This window comes from Falco peregrinus, chromosome 10, assembly GCF_023634155.1.
Source record: "Falco peregrinus isolate bFalPer1 chromosome 10, bFalPer1.pri, whole genome shotgun sequence".
NCBI lineage: Eukaryota > Metazoa > Chordata > Aves > Falconiformes > Falconidae > Falco > Falco peregrinus.
In genome coordinates, this window is record NC_073730.1 from 6597274 (window position 1) to 6613996 (window position 16723).

General features: G+C 50.4%; 1 protein-coding gene across 1 annotated transcript in view; it reads left to right on the top strand.

The window, feature by feature from the left end:
* Positions 1 to 12689: 12689 nt before the first annotated feature.
* FAM20B (FAM20B glycosaminoglycan xylosylkinase) overlaps positions 12690 to 16723 on the top strand; it is a 29098-nt gene continuing 25064 nt past the window's right edge. Inside the window, exon 1 of the mRNA XM_055815505.1 lies at positions 12690 to 12785. The gene's annotated coding sequence lies outside the window, so the exon portion shown is untranslated. The remainder of the gene's footprint in view (positions 12786 to 16723) is intronic.

Consider the following 16723-nt stretch of genomic DNA (forward strand, 5'->3'; position numbering starts at 1 on the left):
TTGTAGAAAAAATTCTACTGGGAGCTGCTTGTGAAGGTGAAGGTGCTTGTTTGTGAAGGTCATCTGCTCGTGCTGATCTACCCAGTGATTGCTGCAGCAGGCGTTTTCTCAAATTGAGTCTGGTAAATGAAATATGTGGGTAATTTAATAACTTAGTCTTTAATTCAGGGACTGGAAGGATGCTTCTTCATTTCTTTGGTCCGCAAAGCAAAAAAACATCTTGCAAGGGCAGGGGAGGAAAGAAGTCTTGATAGTCCTGCCGGCGTGGGTTTAGCCAAGGAGATGGGAAAGGGGAACATGAGCTTGTGTGCCTTCAGCACGCTGTGTTCCCACCATCAGCCTGCTTATGGTCTCTGCTGCTGTCCCAGGCCAAGCTAAAACCACCTATCTGAGATCTTCCCTGTATGAGCTTTTCTTACATGACAATTTTGGCCAAAGATCAAGCCGTTTCCCAAAAGGCTGCCTTCCAGGAATGGCTCAATGTTGGCTTTCGGGCAGGTGTACGGATACTGAGCCGCAGACACTGTTTTCTGACTTACACTGTCTTCATAGCACGCCTGCAAATTGGTCTTTTGAACATCTCTTAATGCTGGGAGAATAACCACAGTTGGAGTTGGTTCTTTGATTCTTGTCCATGGTATTTGCATCTGGTAGTTTCAGCTGACGTAGTGTTACTCATAAAACTGTTGAGGATCTATATAGTAATACTTACTTCCCTTGTCTTTAAAGGTAACCCTGGCCTGTAATATTCTGATAGCTCTTCAACATTTATTGATGTTTGTCATGTAAGCTCATCACATTTTCATTTTCAGGTGGCCTGTGTGGTGTTACTTCACTGTTTTATTAACAACAAAACCAAACGCACCCCTTAGAAGAATGATGTGATCCCAAGGCAGGCAAGAGGACAGGAGGCACTGATCCAGGGTAGCCCTTCCAGGCGTTCTATCTTGTATTGAGGTAAAGAAAAATCAGTATCTAAACCTCCTACCTTTTTTAGAAAAAAAAAACAACACAAAAACCACCAGCCAAACCAGCAACAAAACAAGCCAAAACTCTGAACTGGTTTCGTTAGTATACCAAAGACTGCAGTTGAATGCATTTCTAGGCAAAAATATCAGTTGCCTTTGATACTGGACTCTGTCTTCTCTTTCTAGAGAATTATAAAACTCTTCTAGTTCTCCAAATTAGGAGAAGTGTGAGAGTGACAAACTTTTTGTCTCTTGTCAGAGTGCCTTTTCTCTAAGTACTTAAAGTACTTAAGTACTAAGTAGCTTAAACAAGATGTGTCCGTGATGCTTCTGGGGTTTTTTTCATTAATTTTTAAAAACAAACAGCTGGTTTTACTGACCTGAAGTTCGAAGCTGCCAAGGAACTTTCCTATTGATTTTAACTCTTGCAAGCTTTAGATATTTCCAGAGTTGTTATTCGGTTGGGCTTGTCTGCTTGGGGTTTTTTTCAGATAGGAAAAAAAAAAAAAAAAAAAAAAAAGGAAAGGAAAATAAAAAGTAGGTCTGGAGCATCCCTTTTAGCTCAAGCAGCAAAACCAAATGGGAATGTCTGGGTTATTTCTGAACTCCACTCATGTGGACGGACCTCCTTCATGAAGGAAACAGAATGATGTCATGTGCAGCAGTGCAAGAGAGAACTGGAGCGTGCTGCCACTGATTCAGCATATCCCAGAGGTAACACGGTGGGCTAATACCCCATAATAAGGCAAAGAACTACCTGGTGCTTACATATTTTTTTTTTGTATTTCAGTGTGTGCATGCATATATGTGTGTGTATATGTATTTGAGGAGCTGCTCTTACGGGGTCTTAGAAGAAAAGAATTTTAAAAGGGAGTTTTGCTTCCTTGTTGATTTCTTCTTTAATCTTTAATAAGTTCCCTTTGTGTTTTGCTGCAGAAGGTGAGGCTTTGGTCACAGGCTTGTTTGGAAGCCTTGTGCTTTGCTTTACTTTGTATGTCTAGTGTTTCAATGGATCAAAAAAAGCAAAAGCAGTTAACATTTGACCTTCCAAAGCCGGTAATGTCTTCCCCCCCCCCCCTTCCCCTTTATCCTTGTCTTTTCATGGCAAAGAAACTGTAAAACATTCAGCATTTGTTTCCAGGTGATCTGTTCTTTTTCACCCTTCTCCTTCTCTCCCTGGAGATGGAGGCCCCTGCCATCCTTTGAGATGTCAGGAATTTTAGAAGACTTATGCAGCAGCATAAAAAGGCATTGGACCACGTAGCGAGGGTCAGACATATGGTAGCAATGATTGCACATCCCAGTAAAGCAGCTTTCCTGCATTTATTTGAACACATTATGAGAAATCTTTCCCAGGTAGAAAACTGCTTGCAGATACACAGTGTATTCTGATCTTACCAGGTACGCACCATGCAAAACACGTATGGGAACAAACAAATAACTGGGGTTTTTTTGCCCAAAATAAGTTATATACATTTCTGTGCGGAAATGAGATTAAAGTCCTAATTTTCTTTCTATCTTGACTCTAACTGTTGAGAATAGCAGCCCCTCAGGTCTCTGGTAATGTAGTCTTCATCTCAAATAGGGATTCTAAAATATTTAAGCGTCTCTCTCGTGAGGCTTCTTGTTTCCTATTTGTTTTTTGTTGCTAAGCAATGCATTTATACCCTCAAACTTAAAATTTACAACTCTCAAATTGTCCCTCGGCCTTATTCTCCAAACCTCACGTCTGTAATGGGTTTTCCATCTGCCAGTTTTCCCAGGTCGCCCCATCCATCCTCAAGTCTGCAGAGGAAAAAGCCTTGTGGTTGAGGTTTCCCCACACACACACATGCTTTTTTCAGCCTCCATCTGTAATTAATTTCTTGCAAAGCCACATCTGTCTGTTTGGGGCAGGGGAAGTGGGGAAGGGGAGGTAAGAAGTGAAGTCACTCTCTCCCTTTCCCAGTAAAATGCAGAATTTGGCAAGTGCGACTGTAGTTCCTCGGGGCATTTGAGCTTCTCCCTTCCACCCTCCACCGCCAGCACCCCTGCTCCAGCGCACGCTCTTGCGGAGGGGTGAAGCGCTGCTCTTGCTCCGCCGGTAGCTCTGCCGCCCGCCGCGTGGAGCTTGTGGGTTTGGTCCATGCTACAGCCCACATCTGACGCCGCAGTGTGTTTCTACTACTGGGGTTGCTGCAAAAGCTGCTGGCATCCTTTGGAAAACTTCCTTCTGTCAATATTTGAATTTTCAAACCCCGTACTAAATAGCTGCCATGATGTTTCTTTTTTAAAGACTTAAGAAATCACCACAGCAGTCCCAGTCAATATTCCTTCTCTACCGTCATGTAGTGCAGCTGTTCCAAACTCCTTTGATGTTCTGCAGACCACCAGGTGGGTTGGAGCTGGAGCAGGGCTCGCTGTGTGGCTGGTAGCCTGCCTGGTGTCCTGCTGGGCTGTGCTGGGGGTGGGTGGCAAGGACCAGCTCTCCCAGTCCGGGGGACAAACCCACAGTGCGATGGCTGCTCTGGAGTGTTGGCAAAGGTCTGCAACCAAAACAAAATAACTTTTTGTTTCAGAGTTTCTTTGGGGCGTGTGATCATCCTTGCTTTCCCCTTGAGAACTGCAGCTAGAGGAGATCTCCTCCTCTGCTGTCTCTGTGCTGGAAGTGTTGGCATTGATCCCAGAGCCTGACCTTCCAGCAGGTCACCTGTCCAACACGAGGGCCTTATCCCCTTGCGTGACCTGCCACCGTAACATCCCAACTCCTCCAGCTTCCTTCAAACCGAAAAAGTTGTTGTAACTTGGTAGAGGTAGTGGTCATCATGTAGAACAGTCTTTGCAAAGGGCCATGGCAAGGAGGGTTGGCCACTGAGTGGAGGGGCCACTGACCAGCTTCTGACTAACCGTAACCTGGCGAAGGACCGTCTGGAGCAGCTGAGCTTTGGAAGCGAGTGTCGCGTGAAGATGAGGAGTCCTCCCACCCCATCCCGACCTCCGAGCCTGGCTGCTTGCAGAGCTTGGGGCAGATTCCTTGGAGAAAGCAAGCTGGTTGCTGGTGTAGGAGGATCATGAAAACCTTGAAACCTATAGGAAACCGGACCCCTAGGTATTTTTGGAGACCCGGGGTTACATGTCTTTGTTACTCTAATGCAGCTCAAACTCCAAGGCTGTATGGATTGAATGTGGCTGGGGTCAGCAGTGCTGATGGGGGTGTCCGGCAAGCCCTTCCCACCCGCCGCTCCGCCTGTGCTTGTTCCTGGTGGCACAGCTACTGTGCAGCCAGCTGGTGAATGAGATGGGATAATTAATCTGGGTTAAACATATGCTTACTGACTTTGTTGCCAGATCACTTTTAATCGAGGTCAATTCTGCAGTTCAGTTTACTGCACGGCCGTGCAGGCTACTGTGTCGGTGCAAGCAGAGGGCTAGCGTAGGGGTGGGAGGATAAATGGTGAGAAGCATGGCATGGGCAACTTAAACTGGTGCTTCTGCTGAAAAAATACTGCTGCCCGTCAAACTGTGCCTGATACCTAAGGCAGAGCATGTCCTCCGCAGGACTAAGCACACAACATGCTGCCTGTTTGCTGCCTGTCCCTGTACAAGCACGTGCTCGAGCATTGCTTTCAGGAAAGCTTCTTTGGGATGGTGACCTTAATATTGATGAGAACCGGCCCACTGAAGAATAATATGATGAAGAACTGAAATGCTGAGTAGTTAATAATTGTTGAAACTTCGTGACCCGGGATTCATCCCTGTTGCACGTTCAACAGTGGCGTGCCTACAATAATTCCCAAAATTACAGGTTCGGAGGGGAGCTATTGTAGGAGTAGAAGTACTGTAGAAGGTAGGCTGGCCCAAGGGGAACCGAAGGCAGCTGCTGAGAAGGGGGAGCGTTGGTGCAGGGGGTGTCCATCCTCGCAGAGCCCCCGCGGAAGGACTGAAGCCGGCTTGTGCAGTCCCTCGGAGTTCGCCCGTCGGTGGGGATATTGTGTGTCGCACCACACATCTGCCACAGCTGCCAGAGTACAGTGGGACCTTGTTTCAGCACAGCCATATTAGTAACGTGTCTGGAAAATAATTTTTGGCAAGGGTCAACTTAAACAGCTTTATTCTGCCTCGGAGTCAGCTCTCCAACAGCTTTAAAACACAGAATGGGTTGCAGCAGTCGCGTGGAGTGCCAGAGATGCTCGTTGTGGCTATGGGTCCGTCAGGGAAAGGGCACGCAGCCCTGGCTGGGTGCATGGGAGAGAGCCCTGGATCACCTGCTGGAAGATCATCCCCCAGCAGGAGCTGGGAATCCCACCAGCAAGCTGGTGGTAGGTTTGGAGTGGTGAATGTCAACCCTGTCTCAAATCCCTCTGAAATCCTCCCGTGGTCCCCAGACCACCGTGACTACGCTTTTCTGTCCCCCCATTTTAAGAGGTTTCATTTTAATGCTGGCTGTGGGAGGAAAGGGGGAGCTCTCTAACAAGCAGGCTGTGGTGGCAGCAGCTCTCTGAGGAGCAGACTCATAAAAATAATGTGGTGAGAAAATTAGTCTGATTCCAGTGTAAAATGACCCAAATTTGAAATAAGACTGACACCCTGTGGAGATGTGAGGAGAGTCCTGCAGGTCTTGCTGATCCTTGTTCTTTAGGCCAGTAATTGGATTCCTTTGTGTCCTCTCTTAGAGAAAACTTTAATTACTTTCCAGTGGAAAGTTTCCTCTTTTTCTAAGTCCAATTAAAAAAATAAAAATCCTTTCTATCTTTTCTATTAGAACTAATTCATTAATTTTTCTTTAATCTTGTAGCTAAACCCACAAAAGCTCATTTGCCAAAGAGGAGGAGGATGAGGAATATTCTACAAGTTCTGAAGAAGTTACCTGTAATGGGTTGTTTCCCAAAGGACTTTCTTCTGCACAGCGAGAAGCATTGGAGGGAATTCCATGCCTAGGTGAAGTCAGGATGCTAAGAATTTTCCTCCCAGCCTGGACTGCTATTTAAAAACACAGGAGCGAGTAAGGTTTGTCTGATTGTAAACGTGCATTTCGAATAAGCAGAGCAACAGCTTTGTGTTTCGCATGTTCTTGCTGCAAGTCGCTGGGTTGACTGTCTGGCTCTTGAGGTGCCGTTTTGTGTTTACATCTGGGCAGAGGGCATCCGAAATAAAAGGGTGAGTTTCCCTTTTCACTCTAGTTGAGCACAGGACCCCCATTTACGTGCAGGGCTAAAGATCAGAAATAGGAGGACGGTTATCGAGGAGGCTCCTGGTGATGTGAGTGCAGCCAGGCGTTGCACGGGAGCTGCTGGCAGTCTGAGAGCGTTTCCCTTTTCTCCTACGCTGTCTGAAACGCAGTGAACCTGAGCGCTGGAAGTGCATTATTCACCTCGAGAATTGCCTGGTCTAAGTAATTTCCTCCAAGGATGATAATGTGTTTAATTCTCTCGTGTTTACATCATCTGCAGAAGGGAAGAGTGAGCTAGACGGCGCTGAGTGAGGACAGAATATGCAGGAGAAATGAGTTGTGGTATAAACTCGACGGCTGCTAGAGCTGTTTGCGAGAAGTTGATCTTTGGTTTTGTGGGTAAGCGAGGCTGGATACACTTAGCGCTACGCCGTGTCCAGGAATCACTTCCCCACTGCAGGAATGACGTTGGTCAGTCGGCCATAGCGCTAGACCCTCACTCCGTCTTTGGAGATGCCTTCCATCCTGGAGGAGGTTCAAGCTCTAGCGTGTCGAAGGCTTTAAAGATACCGTCTCACTTCTCAAAATAACGGATCCTTGAGGACTGTGGCCAAATTACAGTATGGTTTTACTTAACTTACTAGCTCTGTCAACCCTCCCCCGAGCTCCATACTTCCATCCCTGCCGAGATCAATATTTAATATGCTGTGCAAAGCCGCTGCGTGGGGGAGCAGTAAGCTGGCCAAGCAGTTGAGCCCTATCTCAGCCATCGGGAAGGGATTTCTGCGCAGATCCAGCGTGTCTGTCTGTAAAACGCTTTGAGATGAAAAGTATTTATAGACACTTAAAAAAAAAAAAAATCTTAGGGACTGATCCAGCTTCCAAGACTGGAAACACTCATGGAAATAGGATTAGACTCAACATGTGAATAGCTTAGCCCCGAAATGGCTGGGCTTGCTCTCTCCCCCCCATCCCCATGCACCCAAAACCCCTCCTGGTTGTGCTCCAGCTGCAACACCCATGGCCCTGCCAGCTGCAGGTGGGGTGATGAGGGCTGCCAGTCGCGGAGATGTTCCTCCTTTTGGTGGTCTCCTGAATTTACGGCCACCGAACAGTGTCACGGCCACCTTCTGAACCACAGGGGAGAGAGGAATTCACTCTGTGTTCTGCTGCAGCTGCCTACAGCCCTGAAGGGAAACCATCAAGGGGGTGATCTGTAAGGAAGGGGGTCAGCTTGTAGCCCTGGGGGACAAACGGCATCAATCGCTCCTTTTAAATAAAGGTTGGGTAAGTTTGGGTGGCGTCCCGTCTCACCAGGAGAGGAATTGTGGAAACCTTTTTCATGAAAGCAACTCTCTCAGCCCTGGAACCGTGGCTGTTGGGTAAGCAAGCCAAGTTGGGGTCAAGATTAAGTAACTGAGAAAGACAAGTTTCCCCAGCTGATTCTCAAGCCTGCGCTTAGGATCCTTGCCCTGACCTCTCTCAAAACAGCTGAGCGCGCTTTCAGAAGGCTCACGTGAGGAATGGAGGGCTTCCATCCTGGGGGTCGGGTAAAACAGTCACGCAGAGGAGAAACACCCACGTGACGCTGCTGACAGCCTGAAAAAGTGATGGGGAGAACCCTAAGATCCCCTGCACGGCTGGCTTGGCTTGCTCTGAAGTCAGCTAGGTATGATTGAAATCATTTTGCATGATTTCAGGGTAACAGGCACACAAGAGAAGAAGAAAGGTATACAAAAGCCTGACTGGCGTGTTGTCATGGCACAGGGACTTGTTCCAGCCTCTTCACTTGCTATGAGAAGCTTGAGAATACCATTTTATTCCAATACCTCTAACACTTCCATTATTTCTAGTGAGAAAGGGAAAAATCTCCGTGCTGTAGGTATTACTTCTTTTCTTTGGCACTGCCTTGCTCTGTGGAGTTTGTTTTCCAAGCAAGGCAGCCCTGCTTCTCCCTTGCTTTTTCCCAGGCTGTGCTGAACACTAATCTCTTAAATTCTTAAAAGGTTCAGAATGACGTGCACAGCTTTTATTCACTGGATTCCACCTTCCAAAAATCGATTTTGGCCACCGATGCTTCACGAAACGAGCAAAGTGGACTTGCAGTGTAATTTAAAAATACTCTGAGTTTAAAAAAAAAAAAAAAATTAATTAATCTTTCACTTCTTTCATGCAAAACATGAAAACCTAGAAAACTGCCTTGAACTCCCTGGATTGTGTTTTTGCTGTGACTGGACTGACCGATTTGAAATGGCCTCTCCAGTGCTGCAACCAGGTTTTCTGTGTGCGTGCAGCTCTGATGAGATTTTTACTGATCCTCAAGTTCTCTTTCTTCTCCCAGCACAGCCTCCGGTGGGAAGGATGCCGTTGTGCTCCACGGGAAACCCACGCCAGCCGATGCCTGCCCTTCGTTTGACTGCTCTTTGTTTTCTTCTTCCCCAGGACCCAAGCCTCTTCCCCCTCGCCACGAGCAGGTTCGATCTGTATTGAGCTGGCTGCTGCTGCACAGGGGGGACGAGGCTGGGATTTGGCAGGAAAACTGGGAGAACTGGGGACGGGTCCGTCGGAGGTAGGCACACACATGCGCGGAGGGGCCGGTGGGGAGGCAGGGGGTATAAAATCAGCCTGTGCGATGCACGATTGCATTGCTGCGCTATTCCCTTGCCAGCCTTCCAGCTCAGGTGGAGGGGTGACATCTTAGCACTGCCTGTCAGTTACGCTGCAGATAAACACTGTTTAATTTGTAGTGACATTTAAAAGCGATTAAGGAAGTTTAAATGTTAAACGTATGCTTTTGTCTTTCCAGTTAAACACCGGTTTGGAGAGAAAAAAAAAAAAAACACACCACCAAACAGCCCAAGTATTTAATTACAAAAATTACATTCTAATTGTAGAAATAAGTCTGACACCACTATAAAAAGATTTTTCATCTCTTGTATAAGTGCTTTAACTTCACGCTTCAGGGTGCAGTACTCCATTAAAATACTACCATGTGTAGTTTCTTACTGTAACGCTTCTACCCAGCGTTGTCTGGGGAGCAGTTGGGGTGTGTGTTCCCGAATCTGCTGCAGGCAGAATCACCCGAGGTGGCTCAAAGTGCTGGTACAAATGAACCCGGCTGATTTTTTCCCTGGAGGAGATCAGGGGGTGATGATGCAGAACTTCTCTGCGGGCAGAAATTTGGTGCTAGTGACTTCACCTGCTGGTGGTGACCAGCAGCCGGAGGGTGTGGTGGTGGGGCCTGGGGCTGGAAAGGGAGGTCTGGTGCCATCCTTCCCTCTGGATGGGTCCAGGCGAGGAGAGCAAGCCCTGCCTGGCCCGTCTGCCCCTCAGGTGCCAGCAAACCTGCTGTCAACTGATCAGGTCACCTTGACTGAGTCATCATGCATCACGCTTGCTTTTCCTGCTCGCCTGGGAGACTCCTGCGTGTCTACACGTTGCCCGAAGCCCAGATCCCATCCCCCTAATCCCAGTGCTAAGGATCTGACCTTTTTGACCGTATACTGAGAGAGCCCTTTGCGGCTTCCTAGTCACGGTGAACGCTTTCTTGTGGCACCTTTCCACTGAGCAGTGACCTTGTGGCCCTTCCTTTTGCCTAAAGGTAGCACCCCAGGGAAGGCAAGAGGGTGGCTGCTGGGTCGCACTAAGCACCATAGTAACGTGGTGGGATGCAGCCAAGCCTGGCAAGGTGAAGAAGACCCCATGCACCTAAGTGCTCCTCAGCCCACCTGCCCCATCCTTCCCCAGGCTCTGTCTCATCTCTGCTGGTCCCACTGTTTCAGGTTCTTTCACCATTCCCGGTTCACAGTATCCAAGAACTCATCTTCAGAGGTAAGTGAAGGCATCAGTACCTGCTCTTCTCACCACCACCTAGCAGGGAGAAATGGATGGGGTTGGGGGTAGCAGCTATTTAGTTGGAGTTTCTATCCGAGAGCCTGTGCTTGATACCTGACCTCAGCGTCACCCTGTCTGAAATGATTTCTGTAACTTCAGCCTATTGTTTCCATTGGCACATGATTTTATTTTATGTAGATATCTTCTGCAAAGCAACACTTCACATCGCTCGCTGGGTCTAAGTGCTGTTCTTGACTCAGGAATTTCTTTTGTGTTGCATAATCCGATTTCGGTCTGTTGCCAGGACCATACACCTCTTTGAATAGGAAGATCTGTGCAGCATCTGGTGACAGTGCGTATGTTGATTTAAAGCTTTCTCCTTCTGAGCACGCAGAGATTTTCCTGGAGCAGATAGAATTATTTAACAGCCTCTCTGGCTTCCTTCCCACACCAGCCCCAGCCTTTGAGACGGCTCTTTGACTGCTGTTCCCCCAGTCAGACCTTGTTCTCCAGCCTGAGACAGTCCTTGTTCCCATGACCTACAGGTTTTTGTAGGCAGCTCTATCAGCTTTTCCTTGATTTTCCTGGAGTCCTCTGTCTCCTTGGCAAGGGATAATGGAGCTCCTCTGCCTGTCAGCTTTGGAAGATACTGGCCCATCATGACTACCCTGCCTCCTCCTGGTCCCTCTGCCATCCACCATCCCCATCTCCTTGGCTTGTCCATAACCTAATCCAGCTGGCTGCTTCCAGCTCCTGATGTTTCTTTAGCTGTAGTCAAGTGCTTGGCACTTAAATATTAAATATTAACGTTCTAATTAATAATGAAAACAGTAATTGTAGTTAGGTATAAAATTTTAATTCGGTGAGGAGTTAGCAGAGACGCAGTCCATAACAATGAAACTGTGCTATTAATATATTTTTTTTTTTTAAATTATCTTTTGCTCTAGTAATAACATTGCACAAGTATCCTGCCTCTGGATGGCTGTGAAGATGTTTGCTTGCAACGCTTGGAAGCTTGGAGCAGGAAGTCATAAAGCACTAGGTAGGATTTTTTTTCAAAGGGGTTTTAAAAAGTCCTGTTAAAAAAGGTTTTCATTCTGAGGCTTAAAAATGGAGGAGGGGAAGGGAAAATTCCTGGAAAGAAATTTATTTATTTTCCATTTCAGACAGGCCAGTCTGCAACGGCAGTATTTGTTGCAGTATTGAAGTAACCAAAGATATTGCATTCAACTGTTTGTAAAGTCAGGGCAAGGCCATGGTAATGAAGATAGTGGTGTTGGGATGCGTGGTACCAAACACGCTGGGGATGCTCTGCGCAGGACATGTTAGATCCACATGCAAGATGAAACATTCCCCACCCCATTCTGCCTGTCTCTCCACAAGGGATTGCTTTCCAGCACCAGAGAAAGAAACTTTCTTTGGCTTGGAAGGAGGTGGTGGAAGCCAGATGGATCAGGATGCAACTTTCCTGATGGCCGATGCCACCGTGTCCTGGCAGTGGCAGTGTGCTCCTTCCCCCTGTTCCCTAGGTGAGAGCTGGTGCTCCCTGTTCCTGGCTCGGCTTTCAGGCCTGCTTCCTTGGCACCTCTCATCCAAGGGTCTGGGAGTGGTTTGTGTAGGAGACCATCTTCCCAGCTGATAGGACTTCTCCCTTTTCCCCACCTAAATGAAAGAAAAACATGTGATGTCTTGGCTTTGGGTGATAGAATGCAAGGTGCAGGCGGGGAGGAGGTGGATGGAGGGTGCTGGGTTGGTGAAGAACTACAGGAGGTGCCCTCAGGAGGTCTGAAGAAAGGGAGGGAAGCGACCTTCCATCGTTTGACGGACTGAGACCCGGAGGAGGTGGAAACCGGGTCGGCAAAAGGGAGAAAAAACCGCGCAGGATCAGCACGGGAAGTGGAAACGATGGAGAAAATGTTCTGGGCAGTGAGGAACCCTGGAGGAACGGGACGGGCAGGCTGCAGGGCGGGAGCGCGTGCCGTGCCGGTGTGCCCGGGGGTGCGTGTGGCCAGAACAGCGGGGCCTTGTCTCCCCCCGCTCCGCCGCCCTCCCTGCCGTAATATTGTTCCGGGGACGTTTCCGTGCCCTTCCATGGTGCCTCCCGCCGGGGCAGCTTGGTGTCGCACCAGCTGCCACGCTCCGAGTAACGGCTGCCGGATCACAGCGGCTGCTACCGCCCTGTGAACAGCGGGGGGGAAATGAAATTTAATGTTGTTTGCAATCGCCTGCGCATAGGTGCCCAAAGTCTGCTCGTGCAGGGGGGGGGGACATGTATTGTTTAGGGCTGTAATGTGGTGCTAATACCCGGAGTAGCGGGGGCTGCGCAGCATCGCCGCGGCGTACAGCGCAGGTAACGGCGGTGCTGGGATACCCGCCTTCCTCGGGGGTGCTGCGTGTCGCGACAGCAGGCGTTGCGCTGCGGCGCGCAGTCAGGCCTGAGGAGTTTTACTGCCCCCTCGGAAGAGCCGCTTTCCCGTGATTTCACCCCAAAGCCGCCCCCGCCGCGCCAGCGCTCCGCGGGCCCCGCCGGGCAGGACGGGGTTAACCCGCGCTCCGCCCCCATTGGCCGCCCGGCGGCGCCGCTCTCTCCGCCGCTCCTATTGGAGGCGGCCGGCCGGGGGCGCTGGCAGCCGGCCTATGGCAGGGCGCGCCGCGGCCCGTCGGCGAGCGGCAGGCGGGCGGCTCATTGGCCGGCTGGCGGGCGGCCGGCGGCGCGGGGCGGGCGCCCATTGGCGGCGGGGCGGGGGCCGGCGGCCGGGCGGCACCATGTTGGGGAGCTGGCGGGGGCCGGCGGCGGCGCCGGCCGGGGGCATGGAGCGGGGCCGCCGGGCGCGGTGAGTGCGGTGCGGCGCGGGGGGCGGCGGCGGCGGCCGCGGGGAAGCGCGGGGGGGCCCGCGGGGCCGGGGGGAGGCCGCTCCCGCGCCTGCCTGCGTGGCTCGGCGGGGCGGCGGCACCTGAGGGGCGGGCACGCCCCTGCCGCCTCGCCCTGCCCGGGGCAGCGGCCCGGGAGCGGGGGGTGCCGGGGCCAGCCCGCCGGCGGGGCATCGGGCCCGCTTCTGGGGGGGCGGCGGGGGTCCCGCGGCGGGGGCTGGCTGCCGGGTACCGGCTGAGGAGCCCCGCGGCGCGGGGGGGGAGGAGCCGTTAGAACCGTTACGGCCGTTGGCCGGGGCGCGCCGCGCAGGTGCGCAGCGGCTCCGCCGGGCTCGGGCCCGGGCCTGCCGGGGCGGGGGGGGCGGTCCTGTGCTGCGCCGGGCGGGAACGGGGCGGCCGCGCTGCGGGTCCCGCCGCCGTGTCGGTGTGCGGGAGGCCCGGTGCCCCGCCCGGGCGGGCGCTTTGGGCCTGGCTGGGGCAGACCTGGCCGGTTACCGGCGCTCTCCCGTCTCCTTTCTCCGGCCCCGTGTTGCAGCCGGGGTGCCCGGTGCCGCTCTGCCAGCCGCGGTGCCCGCAGCCCCCCTGCCAGCCGGGGTGCCCGTAGCCGGGGTGCGCGGTGCCCCTCTGCCAGCCAGGCCCCCCCGCAGGCCGGGCTGCCCCCCCCCGGCCCCGCCGGCAGCGCGGCTCAGGGCACTGCCCGCCCGGGAGCCATGGGGTGTTCGCCGTGCGGCGGGAGTGCCGCCGCCATCGTCAAAAGCCGCGGGTTTACCGTGGGTTTAATCGTTTTTAGTTGCCATCTGTCTTTAAACCCTTCTCGATGCAGCTGCCCGTAAGCAGTGCGGCTGCTTTGCTGTCTGCGAGCAGCGGCCCGGGCCCCACCATACACGTACAGGCTTTAGGGGCTGAGCAAGCAGGGAAAACTGCAACACGTACATTCTAGTCTTGCAGCAAATACCGTATGAATAGATTCCACTTGGTACTTACCACGCAACAGCAAGTTAATACCCTGGTCTTACTTTAATTCGAAAATTACTCCCTGTACTCCTTATGTCCTTAAGCCTGACCTACATCTTTCTCCGTTGGCAGTACAGCATCTCGGGAGGGCGAGGCGGGTTTTGTTGCCTCACACAGTAACAAAGTTGGCAGCTCAATTCTGATTCCCCCAGATTTTTCGTCCTTTGCCTTGTGGTCCACAGCCTCATTTCTTGGGAGCGGGGGAGGCTGATTGGCACTATTTTGCGGCAGAGACAGGCTCGTCGCTGCTAAATGTCAGGTAGCTATATGGGCCCTGCTTAAATATTTGGTGCCCTTTTTATGGCTGAGCTGAACTAACATAGAAATGTCAGGTTCAGAAGGAAAACTACTGATTTTTTTTTACTGCTTTGGCTTCGCTTCCAAGTTGAACAAGGCCCCCTAAAACATTTCCAGCTCGCTTTGTTGTTGTGGCTTATCTGCCTGGGATGGTCTGGTGGAGCTTCGTTAACTGGGATAGGAACAAGGGGCAGTTGTTCTCATAGCTCAACTAGCATGGTTTTGGTTGTTTTTGACCAGGTTCCCTCCAGCTTCGGTACCCCTGGCTCCTGCCCGCGTCTCATACCGTTCCACTTCACAGTACTTTCCGTTCCTTCCTTCCCGTGCAGCGTTTCCAGCTCCCTCCTCGTACCAGCTGTGCGCACGCTGGTTGCCCAGATGGCCAAGGCGAACAGACAACTGTTGAGCTAATGCTGCAGCCTTTCCCACAGCGCTCCCCAGCTGCCAATTTCCAATAAACTCAGAAACCCTGTCTTCAAAACATCTACTGTTCCCTCGGATGGATCCAGAAGCTTACTAGTGAAAAGTGTGATTATATAAACTTTGTTTCCATAGGAAACTGTGCTTGAAAGAAAGTTTTTCTGTGAGGAGAAAATGAAACCTGGTTTCCTGAGGACTTGTTTTGCCACCTCCTACTGTAGTAACTCTTGTCTGTCTTCTACCGCCCTCCGTCCCCCCTGTAGCTTCTCTTCCCCCAGGCCTGCGCCCAGGTGCTGCCTGTGTCCTGATGTGCCCCATCTGTATTTGTGCAGCCGGCTGAGTCAGGTGTTCCTGTTTGCCGAGTGGCCAGCCGGCCGCGGGGAAGGGCTGAGGATATATATCCAGTTGTCCTTGGCTTCCTGAGGCTTCTGCCCTCCATCTGGCGGTGGTGGTTGTTAAGGCCGTGCAAGTATTCCTCTGCTGAATCTGGCAGAAATGTCGGTAACGGATTCTAAAGTTACTAAGGAATATAACGGGGCAAGGCGGACAGACAGATGGACGAAATTCTTTCATTTCTCTCTGGAGACGTGGGAGAATATATCAGGCAGTCACTGACGTTTGCAGTTGCAAGTATAGATAATGCAGTGGTTAAAATGCTTGTGAGCTTTTATATTTATCTATAGTCTGGGTCTCAACCGGGGATGCAGTTGTGTGTGCAGAAAGTTTGAGCAGAGAGTGTCGCAAAGATTTTGCCTATAGATAGCAGGGGTTTTAACAGAAAGAGAGATGGAGGAATAGCAGACAAGGAAATACGTGTGAAGCCTCATGCACTGGATTACTGAACTCGTACACAAACCAGGCAGCATACGGAGAGTGGAAGTGACAGAATGAGTCTGAAAAATCTAAACAAAGGTCTGTAGGAGCCTGCCTGTGAAAACTCAAATAGCGAGGCTTACACAGAGAGGGAAAGCATGAGCTACCGACGAGTTGGCCAGAGAGGGGAGGATAGGGAGAAAGATTGATCTGGTGAGACTGAAGTACACTTTGGGAAGAGGAAAATGGCACTACTGTATACACTGTTTCTGCAAGGCATTTTCCAGGATTTACTGGAGGACTTTTAAAGACCTTTTGATAGGAGATCCCAAAAGGCACAGTGTATTTGGAAAGAGAAAACGTGCGTTTAAACAGGAATTAGAGCATACTTAATCATATTTATTTCACATTGGCATCTGTCTGAGCGATGATTTTTTGTGTACTTGTGCTGACAAACCAAACCTTTGCCTGCCCTCATACCTTATTTGTTACTTGGAGCATGGCAAAATCCTTGCAAATTGTACACAAGTGTTTTTGAGATAGTAGTTTTCGAGCTTCATGGTTCGTGGCATAGCCTTGATCTTGTGACTCCAATAAAAATGGTTTTCTGGGGTGTGGTCCTCTGCTAACTTTGCAGGCTGCTTACAGGAGCTGTGATTTTACTGTTGTTTGTAACAGGCGAGTTTCATGCTGTTTTTTGATCTGGGCATAAAGTGGTATGATGTTGGTATATAATGCCAGTAGGCATGCTTTAGTTCGGACGTTTGTGTGCACAGTGACCCCACTGTGCTATATAAAAGATGCTGTTATTTGGATATTGACTTGGAAGACTTTTTACTTGCTGAGAATACAGACCTGGTGGTAATGAGAGGCAAAATTGATCAGGAAATATCCCGAAGAGGTAGTGAAAAACAGGAAGCATTTCTTATGCAAACCGGCCAGTTGACTCCACTATTAAAAAGCTGGTGTGGTTGTTTATTTCTTGACTATTTTCTTTTCCTGGTTGATCAGGAGTATCAGAAAATGGTACAGAGGGAATTTAGGTTTTCTGTACTTGTGTAACATGGAGATGGAGTTTGGGTGGTAGAGCAGCGAAACTCTTTGGACTATGCCTTCCATTTAGTAATGGTAGCTGGAGATAATGCTAAGCAGAAGCTGGGGAAAAAGGAAAAAAAAAAAAAAAACCCAAACGAATAAAATAAAACCTGAAAAACCCAGCCAAACAAAACGCTTGGAGTTACCTGACCTTGGTAAGAGATCAGCAGCTGCCATCGAGCAGCAGGAGGGAATGTGTGTTGTTCTGGGACTGCAGGTACACGGGGATTACTCTGTCATTCTGTCGTGTTAGCTCTGGTCA